Source organism: Sceloporus occidentalis, unplaced genomic scaffold, assembly GCF_023333645.1.
Source record: "Sceloporus occidentalis isolate IW3139 unplaced genomic scaffold, rSceOcc1.0.p SCAF_196, whole genome shotgun sequence".
In the NCBI taxonomy this organism is placed as follows: Eukaryota; Metazoa; Chordata; class Lepidosauria; order Squamata; family Phrynosomatidae; genus Sceloporus; species Sceloporus occidentalis.
The window spans coordinates 466,067-485,880 of record NW_028317176.1 but is presented as its reverse complement, the minus strand read 5'-3'; positions in this window follow the sequence as shown (position 1 = coordinate 485,880).

The following is a 19,814-nucleotide window of genomic DNA, read 5'->3' as shown; positions in this document are numbered from 1 at the left end:
AAGAGATTGGGTTAACTTGCTTTCAGTGGCTGCGCATGCATGAACCAAAGCGGCAGCCACCCAGCACTGCTGACAATGAAGCAGCATGCTCTATTTCCTGGGTTTACCAACTGAGATCTAAATCAAACGGTGCTCTGAAACATGGATCAATAAAGCCAATTGTCTCTACAGTAGGGTGACCGCATTTTATTTCTACCATTCAGGGTCACACTATGAAGCCCATGAGATCACACACACAGATGTTATATATAAATGCGTTAGACATGCATTTTTAACTACATAATATGTACTTATCTCTTTGAAGTAAAGACTATGATTGAACTGCCAGTTTCTTTAATATTAGCCTCTGCTGCCAATATATATATATATATATATATATATATATATATAAATAAATAAAATAAATATTAGACTCTGCTGCCAATACATTTTATATTGAAAAAAATTGGACCCTACGCAAGCATTTCCTTTGGCCCCGCTCCATGCTTCCCAGCATGCAGTCACTCCCTCCACTCAAAATACGTATAGATCAAATAAACAACACATAAAACAGCACTTGCATGTATAGAACAACTGAATAAGACATACAAAAATACGTAACTACATACATAAAAAATGTATGGAAACATCGCATAGCAGGCATAGATCAACACATTAACACACAAACCCAGCTTTGTATGTATAGATCAATTGAAATTCACTTGTGAACTCAGCACCGAAGGCATAGAATCAGACAGACAAACAAATCCTGTATTTGCAGGTATACAATAATAATGTATGGAAACATAGCATTGCAGGTATAGATCAACAGAACACACAAGCCCAGCATCGCAGGTATAGATCAAATGGAAATCACATGTAAACTCAGCACTGATGGTATAGATCAAAAAACACATGGAAACAGCACTGCAGAACTCAGCAATAAAGGTATAGATAAAACCCCCTAAATTACAGGCATAGGTCCCAAAGCCAGCCCTGGAGTCCACACTGCCCACATAGAACCTGATCAGCGCCCATGTAACACACATAAGACTTGCCATCTTTGTCCCCAAACAGCCAAGCATGAGTCAACTTTGTCCCCAAACAGTCCGTCCTAAGCCATCTTTGTCCCACAAGCACCCTGCTTGTGCCATCTTTGCCTTGCCACATATCAATTATACATCTATGATACACACAAGCCCTTTTACAGTCACTCACTAATTCATAATCATTTATTCTCTACCTCAGACAATTCATCCACACATTATTTCATTCATTCTCTCCCTCATTCGCACAATTTATCCACACACTAATTCATTTATTCTCTCACTCAATCTCACTCTTTTTATTTCAATATTCTTACTACCCCCTTTCTCACTATCTACCCCCCTCTCCCTCCTTTCTCATTATTTACCCCCTCTCCCCTCTTTGTAGTTCACTTACCTTTCAGAAGTCCTTCGATGAGAGCGAGAGGCCTCTGTCTCCCTGCTCTGCCCAGTGCTTCACTGCTGAGCAGCGGAATATGACGGCACTTCAATTGAGGCTGTCCAGGACCCGGGACATAAAGTCCCATTCTGGGACTGTCCCGGGAAATCCGGAACGTGTGGTCACCCTACTCTACCCTCTGCACATGGCATATTTATATTAGAGTAGGTGGCTGGGAATGTAGGTTCTTGTTACTTAAAACAGAAGAGCAAACTTACATTAAGTTTTGCTGGAGTCATTTACTCAATACTGTTGCCTTTCCTTGTGGGACTTAAGACATACATTTATTTATAAAGCACCAGGAGGTTTCATAGCGCTGTTACAGCAGAGTCAGGAAAATTATTTAAAATAACACACAATAAGAGACTGGCACAAAAGGTGTGCCCTGCTCTTACAAACCTACAATCTACTTGAAGAAGCAGTACTAACCTGAGCTGTCATCAGAAATATATATATACATACATACATACATATATATATACATATATATATATACACACAAGACTAACATAATAGATCTGTAAATCCACAACACTACCCTTTAGTGTATTTGGAATTGCTTTTATAACTTTGGGAGTGTATTTGGTACACATTTATACTTTTTACCTTTGGATATATATACCCTGGACTTTCGAGTAGAGTGTATACTTATTTTAGAAGATGTCTTCCCTCTGTTGATTTGGTTCCAAGTGCCATCAGAAAAGCCAGATGCAAATTTATCTAGGGTGCTGCATCCCTGCCCTGGCCAGTCAGCATCCTCACTGTGGAGCGTAGGGACACAACATCATATGTTGGTGCTCCATGATGTAAAGGCTAAGTGCACCTAATATCATTTTAGGAAAGCTGTGCTGGCTCCATAGTGCAAATGGACTGGTTTGGGGTGATTAGATCTCCTTTGCAACTGGCATATTATGCAACAACATGCAGAGGACTGCCCAAAAGGATCTATGGCCTCCAATTAGACAGCAGCAGGGAGGACTGCCACACTTAGCCTAGTCAGTCTAGGCCAGAATATGTCACTTAGAAAACCTGTATATAAATACTGTCACAAATCAAATGAAATGTGATGAAATAGATGTTGTGTTCCAAACACCCAATATATAAACAAAACACAAATGCAACAACCTATCATTATCAGCTTTTGTGTTCTTCACAAAAATTATGGATAAGGCAAAACATTATATGATGAAAGAGATATTTCTGGGAAAGGTTTGGACATGCAACAGAACTAGAAATGATGTATCTAATTCAACATTATAGTTATAATTATTCTTTAGAGTAGTAGGTGAAAGAGCACCGTGACGGAACCCTCCATCACTGGGGCCACTAGAGAGGCCCGACAGCCGGCCTCCTCCCTATCGATTATGGGCCCTGACTTTGTAAAAACTTCTGTGGCTACCCCAGCAGGATTTCATCTCATCACTTGCTGAGGGGATTATCCCTGGCAGACAGGCAGGATCTGCAACCAGGGAGTGACCACCATCGTTTTACTTTAATATCAGACCCCCCACCCCATGGTGCACTACTATGTTGCCCCTCCCCCAGTTCCACCACTACAGGCATTTTCCCCCGGCCAAACCTTGGAAATGATTTCGGCCAGTAATAGATAGTGGAGATTGGGACCCTACTGTATTGTTAATCCCTTTACTGATCCTGTTGTCTCTGGAAGGCTGATTAAGGGGGCGGTTTGTATCCCAATATCTTGTTTTATGTTAATGTATGTTTTGCTGGATATATCCAGCCTTTTGTGTCCAAAATAAATCAGTCTTCGTTTTGGTTTATACCCTACACTGTGTCTCGGCAAGTGACTGGGAAACCGGGGAAAGAGTGTGTTGTCCCAGGCTAAGTCCGCGGAGGTAGTCGGTCGGACTATCCAGCAACCCAGACATACCCTGAACCACCTTAAACAATCTCAACCAGACACCATGGTCAACCAGCTCAAGAATCTCCATTAACCATGATGTAATCCTAAAGTACGCAAGTGAATGCAGGTCAAGTGTCTGAAAACAACTCTTTCTAAAACGTTCATTTTAATAATTTTGGAAAAACTTTACAACACTAAGACTCAATTTTTCATTTTGGAAGAATGCAAATTAATGTGTTTACAAAACTTTAAAATGCATGCTTCTTTAGAGGGGGCGTAAGGGAAATCAGACCATCCCTTTAACGTATATATATAATGGCTGTAGTGTTCTTTAAAAAATAAGTCTTGACAAGAGTAAGAGATACAATTTAATAATTTGTTTTTAGGCAAACATTGAGGAGGGTTTGACTTCCTCTGGTTGCTTCCTTTTGTTTGATGTCAAAAGAATTTGGACACGTAACAAGGGCCATGCACAAAGAAACAGTTGGTTGCTAAATCCTTCCCTGTTTAGCGGCTATGAAATATAACTCAGAAACATAAATTAATAGATATACAACCAGATGGTGGATAAAATATGAAAATATGTGCCGGAGTATGTGAGTAAGATGCAATACATAGGTGTTTCTATATCACGCAGACCCAAAAAACATCTAGTATTTTACTATTTGAATTCTAAGTATGATGTATCCAAACTTCAAGAAAAGAGGAAAATATGTTTCATGTAATGTGGAATCTCTTCCTTACAACATTTTCAGTGCTTACAAAATCTAAACAACTGAACACAGATGCAACATAATCCTCAATCTAGAATTGAAGGTCACCTGGCACTTGTTTTTTTGTCCTTCTTCCTATTATCATTAGTACTATTTAATTTTTGGAAGCAGGAAAAACATTGTTTCTCCTTCTTCTCACTCTGATCTCTCTGTCTGCTTTCCCGATCACGCTACAAGTGATCCATCAAGGACCCCAATGGGGCCTGTCAGCATGGTGGACCTGGTTGAAATGCATTTTTGTCTCGTATTCCTAAATATTTTAAGATTAAGCAAGTTCAAGATCTGCAGGCTGTGGTCAAGTTCACTTGAATTGGTCACAAATTGGTTTAACTGCGAATCACATAAATTTAACCTCTACTTCATTTTGACCTCCTGTGTGAAAGAAAAAGTTATGTAGGAATATTTTTCCTACATTCTTGCCATAAACCTTCGTTAGCCAGGTGATCCCCCTGAGAGACAAGGATCGAGGCATACTATTTAGGCACAATGTAGTAAGAGAAGGACTTGATATGTAGGCCTCACTCTGTATTTCATTTCAATGGTTTCCCTGTATCCCCCAGTACCATTACCATCTTCATGTCCTTTACTCACGATTTAGTAATGTGAATGCAAATATATATTTAAATGGAGGGCACTCCAGCCTTCATCTGCAGAATCCCCCATTTACATCTGCCCCACCAGCTATTTGGCTTTAAGAAGACATGTTGTGCTTAAAATATCTCCTGTTGCCTGCACCCACATGGTATACTCACCACCAGTCAGTTCCAGCACTCAGTGAGAGCTCCTGGAGGGAGGCTGTAAGAGACCCCACATGGTATACTCACCACCAGTCAGTTCCAGCACTCAGTGAGAGCTCCTGGAGGGATGCTGTAAGAGACCCCACATGGTATACTCACCACCAGTCAGTTCCAGCACTCAGTGAGAGCTCCTGGAGGGATGCTGTAAGAGACCCCACATGGTATACTCACCACCAGTCAGTTCCAGCACTCAGTGAGAGCTCCTGGAGGGATGCTGTAAGAGACCCCACATGGTATATTCACCACCAGTCAGTTCCAGCACTCAGTGAGAGCTCCTGGAGGGAAGCTGTAAGAGAACCCTATGTGTGCATGTGCAGAAAGAGTTCCCGTTGATTTCAATTTAAGCAGTGGTTCGAAAACTGAATGATGGGGGGTTTAACCAGGTTGAAGAATATATAGTAAAGTACTTACAAAGCACTTTTGGTGGTAAGGCTGAGTGAGACACTAGACTGTCACATAATATCTCACAGACAACTGTGGCAGCTGACCCATTACAGTATCCCTATTACGTGTGAATTGTGAGATAGTAGCCTAAGATTAAGTCTAGTGAAGAAATTACCTTCAGGCAGATTGGTGGTTATAATGCATCCTTCCATTGAACTTTCCCTTTAATTAAATACACCTTTAATATAATACTATGGCTAGGGGCCACCTGATGACTTTTTTTTCCAGCTCACTGAAGCAGCAGATGAGGTGAGTGTGTGGTCAGCAAGCAGCCCACTAGGGATTTGCCAAGTGTGCCAAATGACCAGTCCAAGCCTGCCCACCACACGTGCGACAGTAAATATATATCACTTCCAAATACTGCCCTAAGCCGATACTAGGCCTCACTTTTTTTTCATTTTTATAAGGCATAAAACTAAATGTATCTGCAAAGGGAGTTTTACCAAGTATGACATAAATCAGATTTTTATATTCCAAAAGTTCACAAGCAACAAAGACAAGTGTTGAGAATGTGTCCAACGAAGAATAGTATTTGTATGAATCTCATCACAATCACCTGCTCTAGTTGGTGATCTAGATAAATCTTGATTATGAATACAATGTTATACTGTGGAGAAAACATAACAACAAATTTATAGTCTAGCTCCCATGACAAAGAAATGCTTAGAATACTAGTTAAAAACGCAAATTGTTAATGGGTAATTATTTTTTATTAAAAGGTTCTGGAAACAAAAGCTTTCTTACTAGAGAATTTCTAATCTGCAAGTAAACTGAGCAGCATTCACTTATTAACACCGCCGTTCACTTCTACTCCGAATAGACGCCTCCTGACATCAGTAGGGCAGCATAGCCTATAACATTTGCACAAGTGTACAAGCACCAGGAGCGCAAATTCAGGATTGAACTTGATGCCTCTATCCGTGCAATTGTCACGCTAGCTTGCTAGATAGGCTAACATGCCAGGTCATGCAAAGGAGTTTCATGTAGAAACATTCTTCATGGCACAAGGAAGACATTTTTTTTTTTTACTTAAAATGAATACTCATGCAAACAAATGGCATGGTTGTTAAAATTGTTTTTTAGGATTTTAGAAACTTATTTTCCAGGCACGATGTTGGAGGTATAACATCAATGAGGGTACTATACAGGCCACCATTAAGTATGGCTGATGTAGGATTGGGGTACAGAAAAAACAACTTTAAAAATCACTGTAGATAAGTTAATCGCTCAGTAGATTGAAATTTATATGTTCATTATAAATAACAAATATTCCAGTGGGAAAATAAAATTCATACTGCAGGTGGGAACAGATCCTGCAGACCCATCACTAACAAAGTCTAGAATAGGCAGAACTCATTGAATAACATACAGCAGATCATGGTTGCCGAGAGATTGAGTGCTTATCATATTTCATAATTCTGCTAGGGTCTCTGAACCTTCACATGTTATCCCTATTTTAGGCTCCAGTTGAATTTGGTGCTTAAATTAAGGCCTCCAACTTGTTGTGGGTTTTAGCAAAACTGAAGCTATTGGGGAAGTCAAATGTATTAAGTCTTAAGTGGAAACGGCCACAGTCAAGCTGTATCCCCTGGATGAGCAAGATGGTTTTTAAATACTTTTCATCAGTTCTTTATACCACATAGGAAGAGTATAAAAAGGCTTTGAAAATCACATATCCCAGCTCATCAAAATGCAGCATTCTGCATATTTACTTCATAAACCATTACAGACAATACCAGCTGAACATTATGAGGATCTGCACAGGTTTGGGATGGGTGCAATAGCCTTCTATATTAGCTTAAACCACATTGCTCCATATAGGCCATGCCAGGAGGTTACCCTACCTCTAGTATGAAAATTACATTAGGGGTCACCAGTTGTTCCCCTGTTATTATCTGATCCAGAAAATCTATTCGTCTATTCGTAACGGAATTTGTAGACACAAACAACGACACTACCAGAGATATCAAGAACTGGAATGCTCTACAAAGTCATATTCAGTTAACTTAAAGTATTACATGTAAAATGATACAATTGTAGAATCAATTCAAGAAATATCAACCACATTACACAAAGTCCCCAGCTAATAACTGTGATTACATACTCATAATGGACAAGTCCAAGCTGATGTCCTAGGACCAATGATGGTGCATTTTTGCAACCCCAGTTCTTACTACCACTCTTGTAGGAGATACAATTGGGGTTAGTTGAGGACAACACTCTTAATTTCAGAGGTCCTATATGAAATATATAGGGTAAGAAACGAAGTACAGCATCTAATCCCATATATGATGGCTCATCTCTCAACTGCTCTAGGAAAACACTCTGTTAGGGTCACATCAGGACTGCATTACCTCACCCACTCCTCTTCCTGGTCACAGAATAAACACCTAAATTCCATTTTTTTTTTGAGAAAAGGAAAACAGGCACGTGGTCATTATTAGTAAACATTTATATAGGACCAGCAGAATAGCCTCACAATCATCACCACAGATTATTTACACACTGTAACAGTGAGTAGTGTCAAAACAATAGATGGACCTTTAAACCCACGTAAACACCCACGAAGATTTGAAGAACTTACCACAATGAGGTAAACCATCCACACTAAATAAAAACGCAGTCCTTAGCAATGATGCCGATGTGCTCGTTATGCATGGGGGCAGAGGGAGGAAAAAGTTTTAGCAATGCAACAGATGGTACGCTTCGTAAAAAAAATGCACCCCTGTATATAATGCCATACGATGGGGTCTGCAGTGTGCAGATGAATGGATGGATGGTCTGGGCGTTGCTGTCTATGCAGCTGCTGCATTGACTGCTCTAAACCCTGCAACAATGTGTGCAGCCCACGCCCAGGGAGCTGCTCGAATACACGCCCACTGTGGGAGGGATCCATAACGTACTTCAATTCTGCGATTGGCGGAGTGGGAGGGGCTTACGTGTAAACCTCTCCTCCTACGGGCTCGTGTTTTCCGTGCACATTGGATTGCGCTGCAGCATGGGGATGACTGCGGTCTGTGTTCTTATTGCATAGTATTGTATATAATATATGTTACCACAACAGAATGCTGCTTTTGATAACTCTCATTTTAATTGAAGATTGTTCAGAACGGTATACCTGGTAATCATGTTTCAATCTATGTCTAAACGGCAAAAATGAGCATCGTAATATGTGGCAATAGCTTCTAATTGGGCATTTAGCTTTTAGGAAGATCTTAGATCACAGACTCCGGCTGTCATATGCAATTTAATTGTGAGTACTTTAATATGCATTGTTAATAAACCAAAAGAAAAATATACTCACCTTTGTGAGAAGCTGCAGATTTGGAGCTTCCCAATGTTTTGCCCTTGAAGCAGCCAATCAATGGAGGCCAATTCTATTGAAATCAATGGGACAGGGGAAGGGGCAAATGCACAGGGGATTCTCCCCCTATGCATTTTTCCTCTTTGCCATCCTTGACCAGCGTGAGACGCGTCATGCCGTACACAACCAGCGCTGGATTGCCCGAAAGCTCCAGGCCTATCCACATCTGTAAAAGCTTTAATATGCATTCTTTACTTATATAAATAATAATAATAAAATATGCAATTTTAGGGCTGCTAAAATAAATAATATATCCAGTTTTAAGCGTGACATGCATGCCCCTTGCTTGGCCTTTTAAATGTATCATGAGAAATAAATATAAGTGTAATTGTTTACACCAACTTTTATTTAAGGGGTTAATATTTCCTGCTTCCTTCCCCAACTCCAACCCATTGTGCGACCAGGTCTCCAATTACCTTAGGGTATGAATATTTAGTTATGCTAATTTGAAAGCTTTTATTTGCCCGTTGCTATGTGACAGTAGCCCTTAGCAACAGGGCCTTAGAAGCAAGAAAGCCTTGTAGTTTTTAGTTTTACACACAGAGAACCCAAAAGTACCTGGGAGATCTCTCGGCATTACCAGGTAAGAGCTGTGGATATTAACATGCAAGTATAGATTTGGTTATATTTTTTTATTATTATTGTCTTTTCAAATAAAAAACAAACCACAGCACTGAATACCTTATGAACCGGTAAGTATAAACCATTTGCAGTGCATTACTTTTCCACTTATTTTAATGGAGATTCTAGTCATTCTGCAAAGATTTGGAACTAATAGTTGAATGAGAATTTCTGTGCTTATTTAAGGTGATAGTGTTGGGTAAAGTGATCCTGATGAGAAATGTCGTATAATGGCCTTCAATCATTTAACTTTTTAAGGCATTTTTTGCTTTTCTCAACTACAACCCTTGCCTGGTCACCCTAAAAGCGAAATGGGATGTCACCTTGGCATGGATCTTACAAAATCACCCTGGCGAAATCAAAAAGGTTTCAGATGACTTGGTTTTGGGGTACCACCTACCATTTCACAGGGAAATATTCATATACAGTCCAAGCATCGCTTGTGTACTTGTGTACTAATACAATTTTATATATATATATATATATATATATTGCTGCATAAGGCTTTTTCTAGTTCAGTCTAGTTGGACCAACCTTTTAAGATGTGCCAAGGAGTGTGATGGATAGGGTAGAGATGTTTAGAAAACGTTTAGCATTTACATTAACTAAACTGAGAGAATCGTTTTCTTCTTAAGGTATGTAGCCGTCCATAAATAACCAGCCCAAATGGTTGCAAAATGTGGACAGCTCTGAAACTCCAGTTTTCACCAGGTAACCAAGTTACCTGGACTGGACATCTGGCCAACAGAGCCACGCACACTCACCATATATGCCTCCTGACCACATATATATGTGAGCATAAAAATAAATCCTTGGCTGTGCATATCCAATCATCGGCGATTATGTCATCAGTCGGCTGCTGGACTTAAAGTGCCAGGGCCGCCCAGTCCAGCCCTGTACTCAAGCATGTTAAGAAAATAAATCATAATAGCTCTATGATTTTCTTTCATCTGAATGTTTAGCAATATAAAACAAAACACTAAAGAAGCTTTTTCTTGTTTGTACGGTAACAACCTATCATTGCTTGCTTTTGTGACAACAAAAATTATTAATGACACAGATTTTTACATGATTAAGGAAGTATTTCTGTGAAGGATTTGAGAATTCAATCATACTAATGATATTTAGAATGCTGCATTTAGTTACCAAAGTATCAACTGCATCTTTAATTGACTTGTATCCCAGAAAGAAAACGCACATGAAACCACAATTTATTTTTCATTAATAATTTATTTCATGTGATTTAGCGTTAGATGCTTTGTAGGAGCCTTCACACGCATTACAATATACAGAGCATCTAAGCCCTACCAGTTTGTTGATGATCTTGACTGAGGAACATCATTTAATAAATTCTTAGCATCAGTAGGTAGCCGCTGTGAAGTAAAGGATGCTCAGCTGTCGTGCAGACAGGGATAGTTACCCAAACCTGTGTTGAACCCTAAAATTAAACCGGGGAACTGGGCCTTTAAAACAATATGATGCAGTTGGGTATCACATAGGCCTCTATAACAGAATATGATTTTTGAAGCTTCTCCCTTCCATGGTCAGTGACGCTGCTGGAATTTCTGGATGGTTTAATATTCCTCAGAGTCTGCCGATATTAATAATGCAAAAAGTGATGCAAAGTAGGCAGTGGAGACGATCTAGTTGCAAATTAGTTGTGATTCTGAATGTGGCCTCTTTTGATGCCCTGGACAAATTTCTGCTGGGTGGTTTCAAGCTCTAGATATTGGTCTATTTAGGTTCCTCATGTCTTCTTTGACTAGCTTGTAATAATTTTGGGGTATGTTAAAATAAACCGTGTACATGAGAAGATGCCGTTGTATAGGGCGCTCAATGTCACCTACATCTTGTGTAAGCCACTTTCCTAACAAATGTAATAGGTGAAACACTATTCAGACCTGTACCTCATGTAATCTGAAACAGACATTGAATACTAAAAAGATGTCTGTCATATTTATATGTGGATGAGAGATCTGTGTTACGATCTTTTTCTAACCTCTGACCGCATAAAGGGCCATCTGTGGACCGCATATGCTTATTGTGTTGTGGGCACCTGTCCTTGTTGTTGCATCCACAGCCCAAAAAAAACTTCCGGGGCCCACAACTAGTGAGTAAAAAAACCTATGGGTGAAAGAACCACATCTACAAGTGAAATATCTCTGTGGGTGGAAAGGTCCTCTTAAAAGAAATATAATAGAAACCAAAAATTATGTATACTATCTAGATCGGGCAATGTATTGGTTTAGCATAATAGTGTGCTTTGGATGTCCATCATTTTCCAAAGATAATGTTTGGTGATAGGCAGGAGTGACACTTATTCTTTAAACATACTCTTGGTAATCAAGTACAGTACATGTTGAAAGGTTGCTTACTGATTAAAGAAATTCTAATCCTAATAACTATGGCTGATATCTCGTAACCCTTTCAATGGTAATGGGTGATATGACCATTTCAAGACATCTCCTGTGTAATCTTCAAGCACTTGGGAGATTTAAGGATGGAGATGGAAAAGGCTGATTACAATGTTTATTGATGGTGGAGCCTAAATCTAGAGTGAATGATGAAAGCACCGTATTGATCTTGGGCTATTAGCCATATTACTTTAGGCTACTACTGCCTACTAACATTATATCAATCTGTTGACTGGAACATTTGGAGTAATTGGAACTCCTACCCCTACAAATACATGTTTTCATACAAATTAATTTTTGCCCTCATGTTACCGGTATTATGGCCAGAGAAGTCTGAAACCCACATATTTTTTAGCCAGAAGGAGGTGCACCCATAAACATCAAACAAACAACAAAATACAGTAATATTTGTAATATATTTTAAATATATAAGGCTTTGTCTTCAAAACAGCAACAATTCTTCTGGGTACACTTGTACACAGTTTTTAAGGAACTTCTGTGGATTTAGGCAGCTTCAGTTGCTTCTCTCTCTTCATGTGATCCCAGATAGACTCATAAAGTGTTGAGATCAGGGCTCTGTGGATGCCATCACTTCCAGGACTCTCTGTTTTTCTTCATGCTGGCGAAAGCTCTTAATGACTTTGGCTTTATGTTTAGGGTCATTGTCATGCTGCAGAATAAGTTTGGGGCTAATTTGATGCCTTCCTGATAGTATTGGACAATGGATAAGCATTTGACTGTACCTCAGCATTGAGGAGACCATTAATTCTGACCAAATCCCCAACTACATTTGAAGAAATGCAGCCCTAAACTTGCAAGGAACCTGCACCATGCTTCACTGTTGCCTTCAAACACTCATCCTTGTTTCGTGCCCCAACTGTTCTATTATGGCCTAATATTTCACATTTTTAGTCATCAGTCCAGAGCACCTGCTGCCATTTTTCTGCATCCCAGTTACTGTATTTTCATGTATAGTCACTTGTCCTTGTTCCCACGCCAAAGGCATGTCTTTTTGGCCACAAGTCTACCATGAAAACCACTTCTGACCAGACATAAGCACGATCTGCTGCACTAAGTTTCCTTGGCTGTCCAATGTGTCTACAGTCCTCAACGTTGCCCGTAAACCTATATTTATTACAATATAGCTAACATGTATTTTTAAGTTGATATTAATGTTTAATGGTTCTTTTTGAGTACAAGAGGCAGGGTCAATGCAGGTGTTCTGTGCATGACCTCACCTAGATGACTGTTGATTTGGTGTCCCTTCTGAGACTGATGCCCCAAATATGCTTCAAACTTCCCCTCCCCATTCTGCCTGTTTGCTAATTAGAATCTATTATATATATAGAAAGACTCACAATAATCAAGTACCCCTTTTGCGGTTTTCTCATTCTCCTGGTGAAGTCCGTTGGGCAGAGGAGCGACTATAGTTTTAGAAGCTTTCAGTTGTGATCTTCTCACTGCAAAGGACTTAAATTTTGCAAATAATGTCCCTCTAACATCACCCAGTTTACCTTTTGAATTTTAATATTTAATTTTTACATTTTCTGAACTTAAATGGCCTACAAATCGTACTGCTCCGAGTTAGAGATTTGAACTGTTACTAAGCTAAGAAAGAACAGTTCCTTCACGCAAACAAGGCATGCTGCATCTCAGAGGGTTCAACACTAGATGTATTGCATTGATTTGTGCATCCTAATGTTTTAATGTAATACTCCCAGAAAGATCTTCTTAATGTGTCAAGGGATTTCTAAGTGCATTTCAGGCCTTGTTAGTGGTAAAGAGGCCTGCAGAGACAAGGCTGAAAGTCCCAACATTTGTGCATATGTATGTATGTATGTATATGTATATATATATATATATATATATATATATATATATATTTTTTTTTTTTTTTTTTTTTATTTAGCTCTACACACATGCAGCAGGTTTACATATGTTTGTCAAAAATATGTTAGTTCTAGCTATATTAGATGTATTGACTTAAAATGGTTTTGTGTCACTTATGTGCATGATTACTTTGTATCCAATACAATGGACAGCACCATCACATGTATTACGATCAAGGAGTGATACAGTGTGACCTTTGTGCATCTGTCATTCACACCTGGCGGAGAGAGTCGGTGGTGGAATTATGTGATTTAACAGAAACCATTTCATAACTTGCAGCTAGTTACAGGTATGACAAGTAAAAATGACCAAAAGTCAAGTCCCCATGTCCATGTCCCATTCTGGTTTAAGGTAATCAGATGTATTATACCCAGAATTTATAATAGCATCCCGCATTCCACTTGGTGACGGACATAGTTTTTGGTAGACAGTCATAAAAGGCATGCTCGTTAGTTGTATTTCACCCCATATCACCACAAGTTGTACTGGTGTCTAACTCATAACCCTCAACACTTCAGGGGCACAAAGTAGGACACCTTGTTGGGTAGAGGCAGAGTGAGGCCATGGTTAATGGTAGGTACTGGAGACATCCATCCATGTTTCTATACATTTTTGGAAAACATAAAACAAATTAGAAAATATTTAGATAAGCCAGGGTAGGGGACTGTGCATAAGCAGTTTGACTTTTTTTTTTAAATACTGCCCCTGGGTTGTGTTTCAGTAATACACTGATATACTGAATTTAAAACAGGAATGCTGTCATTTATGACAGGGCTGCCTGTGTGAGATCTGATTGACAGCAAGCTGCGGTGGCCAGGGGCATCTTTAGCATTGATTGGACCCTAGGCAAGCTTTTCCTTGGGCCCCGCTCCAGGCTCCCTAGCATGCATTCAATCCCTCTGCTCCCACACTGACTCTACAGATTAAGGGAAGACTGTGAGAGTCAGTGCATTCTTCCCTCCTTCTGACTCTACTGTGACTTTGAGAGGTCCTCTCCCCCATAATCATCCCCAGAGTCCCTTTGCCCCCTCATTCACTAAGCCACACCTCTCTTTTCCTTCCTCCCTGTAGTTCAGGTATCTTCGTGTTCATTTATCCGCCACCATATTCATTTATTCGTTATTCAGTTTGAACAACGAAAATGCAACATTCGTGAAAATAGTGCCTATGGCAAGCATTGAAATTGAGCCCCTGTCCAAATATCTAAAACCTCCTGCTAGTGCCATCTTTGCCCTTCCACAATTATACATCTATGATACACACAAACACTTTTACAGTCACTCACTAATTCACACTTTCAGACAACTCATCCACACATTAACTTATGCTCTCCCTCATTCACTCAATGCATCCACACATTAATTCACACCCTTTACTTATCTACCCCCTCTCCCTTGTCACTTTCTAACCCCTTTCCCTCCCTTTCCCTACTACCCTCTTCCTCAATATCTGCCCCCTCTCTTTCCCTTATCACTTTCTAACCCCTCTCCCTCCCTTATCACTTTCTAACGCCTCTCCCTCCCCCTACTCACTATCTACCCTCTCCCCCTTTGTAGTTCTCTCACCTTGAGGTCCAGCAACGGGAGCACGAGGCTTCTGTCTTCCTGCACTGCTGCGGTGCCCGCTGCTTCACTGCTGAGCGCCGGAATATGACGTCCTATTTCGGCGCTCAGCAGTGAAGCAGCGGGCACCAGCGACCTAGGCGCCCCACTCTCTCCTCCGCATCAATAAAAAGTCAGCGTTTAAAAGCCCCTTGCTGGTGCCCGCTGCTTCACTGCTGAGCGCCGAAATATGACGTCATATTACAGCGCTCAGCATGAAATGCCGGCACCGGGATGGAGGTAAGGCCTCGTGGAGGAGAATGAGGGGCACCGAGCGATTGCTAGGCGCCCCTCTCTCTCCTCCGCACCAAAAAAAAAAAAAAAGACCGTTTAAAAGCCGCTCACTGGCGTCCCGTTTCAAGTGGCGCCTATGGCACATAGGTGCCATACCCTAGATGCGCCTCTGTGAATACATAAGTCTAATAAAAACCCCAAACAGCCCGCCCTGTTCCATCTTTGTCCCATAAACACTCTCCCTGTGCCATCTTTGCCTGTTCTGCGGAGTGACGCATCACGCTTCTCTGCAGGATAGGCAAAGTCTTCCTAGAAGGACACCAGTGTCCATGACAAGGTTTGTGAAGTGCATAGAACACCATTAAATTGTCCACCAATAAATATCCACCGTGAGCAATGTTGATACCTACCCCTGCTTCTCTGTCTGTCTTAGAAGTCTGGTGGGTTAGTCTAGGTTTGGCGAATGTCAGCAGAACATTACCTGCTTGACTACATTGTGCCAACTGTAACGTTTAGTGGAGGAAAGATAATGGTATGGAGCTGTTTTTCAGTGTTTGGGTTAGGCCCCTTAATTCCAGTGAAGGGGAACCCTAATGCTTCAGGATACCAAGATGTCACGGATCTGGCTAGTCCGACCAACTACCTCCGCTTACTTGTGCTCACTTAGCCTGGGACACCACACTTTCCCCGGTTTCCCAGTCACTAGCCGAGACTCAGTGTAGGGTATAAACCAAAACGAAGACTGATTTATTTTGGACACACAAGGCTGGATATATCCAGCAAAACACACATTAACTTCTCGTCTTTTCATCAATTTTGGAGGGACATCCAGTTCTTGGTAATGTCTCTGTTGTGCCATATTGTCTCCACTTGATGATGACTGTCCTCACTGTGTTCCATGGTATATGTAATTTTTTGGAAATTCCTTTGTACCCTTCTCCTGACTGATATCTTTCAACAATGAGATCCCTCTGATGCGTTGAAAGCTCTCTGTGGACCATGGCTTTTGCTCTGAGATGCAACTAAGCAAATATCAGGTAAATCGCTGAACTTTATTTGTGATTAATCAGTCACTTTAAATGATGGCAGGTGTGTAATGACTTCTATTTAACTGAGTTTGAATGTGATTGGTTAATTCTGAACACAGCCCCAGCCCCAGTTATAAGAGGGTGTGCACCCTTATGCAACCAGGTTATTGTGAGGGGGTTTTTTTTACCCCCCCTCTCAAAGATTTCAGCTTGTTTTGCAATTGAATTGTTCACGTTATAGGTCACATTAAAGTTGGAAAAAGTTCTGACATGATTTTTCTTTGTCTCATTCTTTAAAATCACAAGAACCTGGTATTTTAACAGGGGTGTGTAGACTTTTTATATCCACTGTATGTTGGGTGGATAGAAATTAAAAAAGAGAATGAAAAATGTGAAAGGCAGGCAAGCAAGATAAAATAAAAAAGGGAAAGAAAATAGAAGCAAATGTAACAAAACGATTTCAGCAAGTCTGGTGCAAAGATATTGCCAGAGAGGGACAGACAGCAAGAGGCAGAAAGCAGACAATAAAAGTAGAAAGAGAAGTCCAGAGAAGGGGCCCTCCTGTGTAATTGCTCCAGGGCCCAAAGCCCCTTAATCTGGCTTTGCTCTACCATTTTATTTAAGCACTCCAATCATTGCTTCATTGATATGATATTTCAGGTGAAAATCAGGCCATCAATGTTTAAGAGAAGTCTGTTATATTGTTGAAATCTTCAGTGACTGTTAGACTTGTCGACTAACTAATTTCCTGGATTTTACTGTTCACTGCATTCAGAGATGAAGTCATTGCTGTCATAACGTAAATTGGCAATGCACAGCTTATAGGGACTGCATATAAAAATAAATCAATACAAAGAAGGAATTGAAATGGTGCATAAATGACAGCATCACTGTTTTAAATTCAGTGCATGACTTGTAACTCAATAAAGTGAGTTTATCTTAGAGCTTTATATGATATAGGCATTCAAAAGAGGAGTCCTCTTGTCTTATATTCGAGGTTGTCTTAAAATCCGACCTCAAATAGAGGACTAAAATCCAGATGCCCCACAGTGCTGCAAGGGACCTGGATCCTCCTCTCTGACAACCAGTGGACGTCTGCGCGATGTGCACAGACAACCTCCCCTGCTGCCTGGCACTTCCGCTGGGGCTGCTTTGGCAGAGCGCCAGAATGTCATGTCACGCCGAAACTCTGTCATAGAAGCGCTAATTTTAGCACTTGCTCATAATAATTTTTATTTTATTCTTTTTGGACTTTTTTTTACATTTTGCTGGAACTGGATGGTTCCTCTGATGCATAATAATTTTTAAATGTTACCATTTTTTTAAGCTTTTTTTTCCATATTTTTTTATTTATTTTGTAAATATGTTACTAATCACATAGTGGTTAGAAAGCTGGGCTCCATTGACTTGCATGGTTGAATGTTGTACCCAGGGCCGGCCGAAGACTTAACGCCGCCTGGGGCGAAGTTTAAAACGCCGCCCCCCCGCCGACGCCGGGGGGGGGGGGCGGCATTTTAAACTTCGCCGACACCATAATCTACGATCCCCCCCCCCCGGTACTTACCTTTAAACAGTCCTGCGGCGAGTCTCCCTGCTCTGCCACGGTGCCGGCTTGTAATGCTGAGCGCCGGAAATTGACGTCACTTCCGGCGCTCTGCATTACAAGCCGGCACCGGGACCGAACAGGGAGACTCGCCGCAGAGGAGAGAGAGAGAGGGGCGCCGAGCGGGTAAGCGAAAACCACTCGGTGCCCCTCTCTCTCTCCTCCGCTTCAAAAAAAAAAAAAAAAGCGCTTGGGGCGGCAAAGTGCCGCCCCTTCTAAAGTGCCGCCTGGGGCAATTGCCCCAGTCTGCCCCATTATAGGGCCGGCCCTGGTTGTACCTGTATTCAACCTGCAAGTCTGGAGACCCTCTGGTGAACATTTCCAATTTTATTTTATTTTTTTACAGGACGCGCCGCCATCTTGCGAGTGGCAAAATCACTCGCAGTGGTGGTTGTGACTGATCTCCGGAGCGGTCACAGAACGTCCTGGGGTGAGTGTTCAGTTTCGGTGAATGCCTCGTGATCAAGACATTTCAGCAACACCATTGAAGTTTAGGAGGTGATCATTGATCGCCTCCTAAACTTTGAAACAGGCGTCTGCCGCCATACAGTGTATGGCGGATGTTGACGCCCACAGGGAGTGGCCAAACATGGCCCATGATGCCGATCTCGGTGTTGCTAAATGCCTCGACATCGAGGCATTACAGAAACACTGTTTAAGCGAATAAAGTGGTACACTTTTTAAGCTTGTTTAATGAAATGACGTGTCAGGCACGTCATAGGTAGTTAAGTGACTGTTTTTTCGTGACGTGCTGGACCTGTCAATGGACATTAAGGGGTTAATTGATCATCAGCAAGTGTGACCACCCCAATAAAAGCCAGTTTTAGCAGTTTGCTGGTCTGGAGCATTCAGGTGTGTGTTACAGAGGCAACCGTTGCTGCCCATCAATCTGGGAAGGGTTATAAGGCCATTTACTGTCATGATCCTACCCAGGCTGCGGAGCTGCATATCTCACTATTGTTTCAGTTTCCCTGTTTTGCTTGAATCCATTCCTGGATTTCCTTTTGCACTGTTCTGATCTCTCATTCCTTGCTTCTGCTTCAGCTCTTTGCTTTTGCTTTGTATCCTTTATAAGGTGTGCCCTTCCCGTGTGTTCTGTTTGTCGCAGTCTAAAGGTATGTTTCAGTGCTATGTGTTTGGTTTACATGTTTAGTTTGTTTCGTACCTCTGTCAGCAGGGATTAGCGTTAGGACCCACCGTCATTGGAGTACTTTGGCGTAGTGGTGGGCTAAGCATACTATGGCCATATCATGTGACGGAATCTCCAATTGTTATAAAACCAGTCTTAGGCTAGTTTCTGTATTCATGTTTGTTTGTCTCTTATGTACCTTTCCCTTCTTCCTTGTATTATCTGAGGATTCTGGTTCCTCTCTCCTCTCCCTTTGTCCTAGTTAATATGGCCTATCCTTGCTTAAAGGAGGAGCGTCCGAGGATTCCGGGTCCTCACTCCTTCCCCTGTGTTCCTTGCCTTGTTCCCTGTCCTTTGTTGTGCCCTGTATCATGTATATTTTGTCTAGTAATGTTTATTCCTTGTCTGGTTCACTGTAGTGCCCTGTATCATGTAAATCTTGTCTAGTAATGTTTATTCTTGTCTGGTTATGTTTCGTGCCTGGTCTCCCTGTCCCTTGCTTGTTATGTTTCTGCTACTACCCTTTGCTTAGCTTCCATACTCCCAGCCTGCAGCATCCTGCACGTGATTCTAATGATATGCTTCATG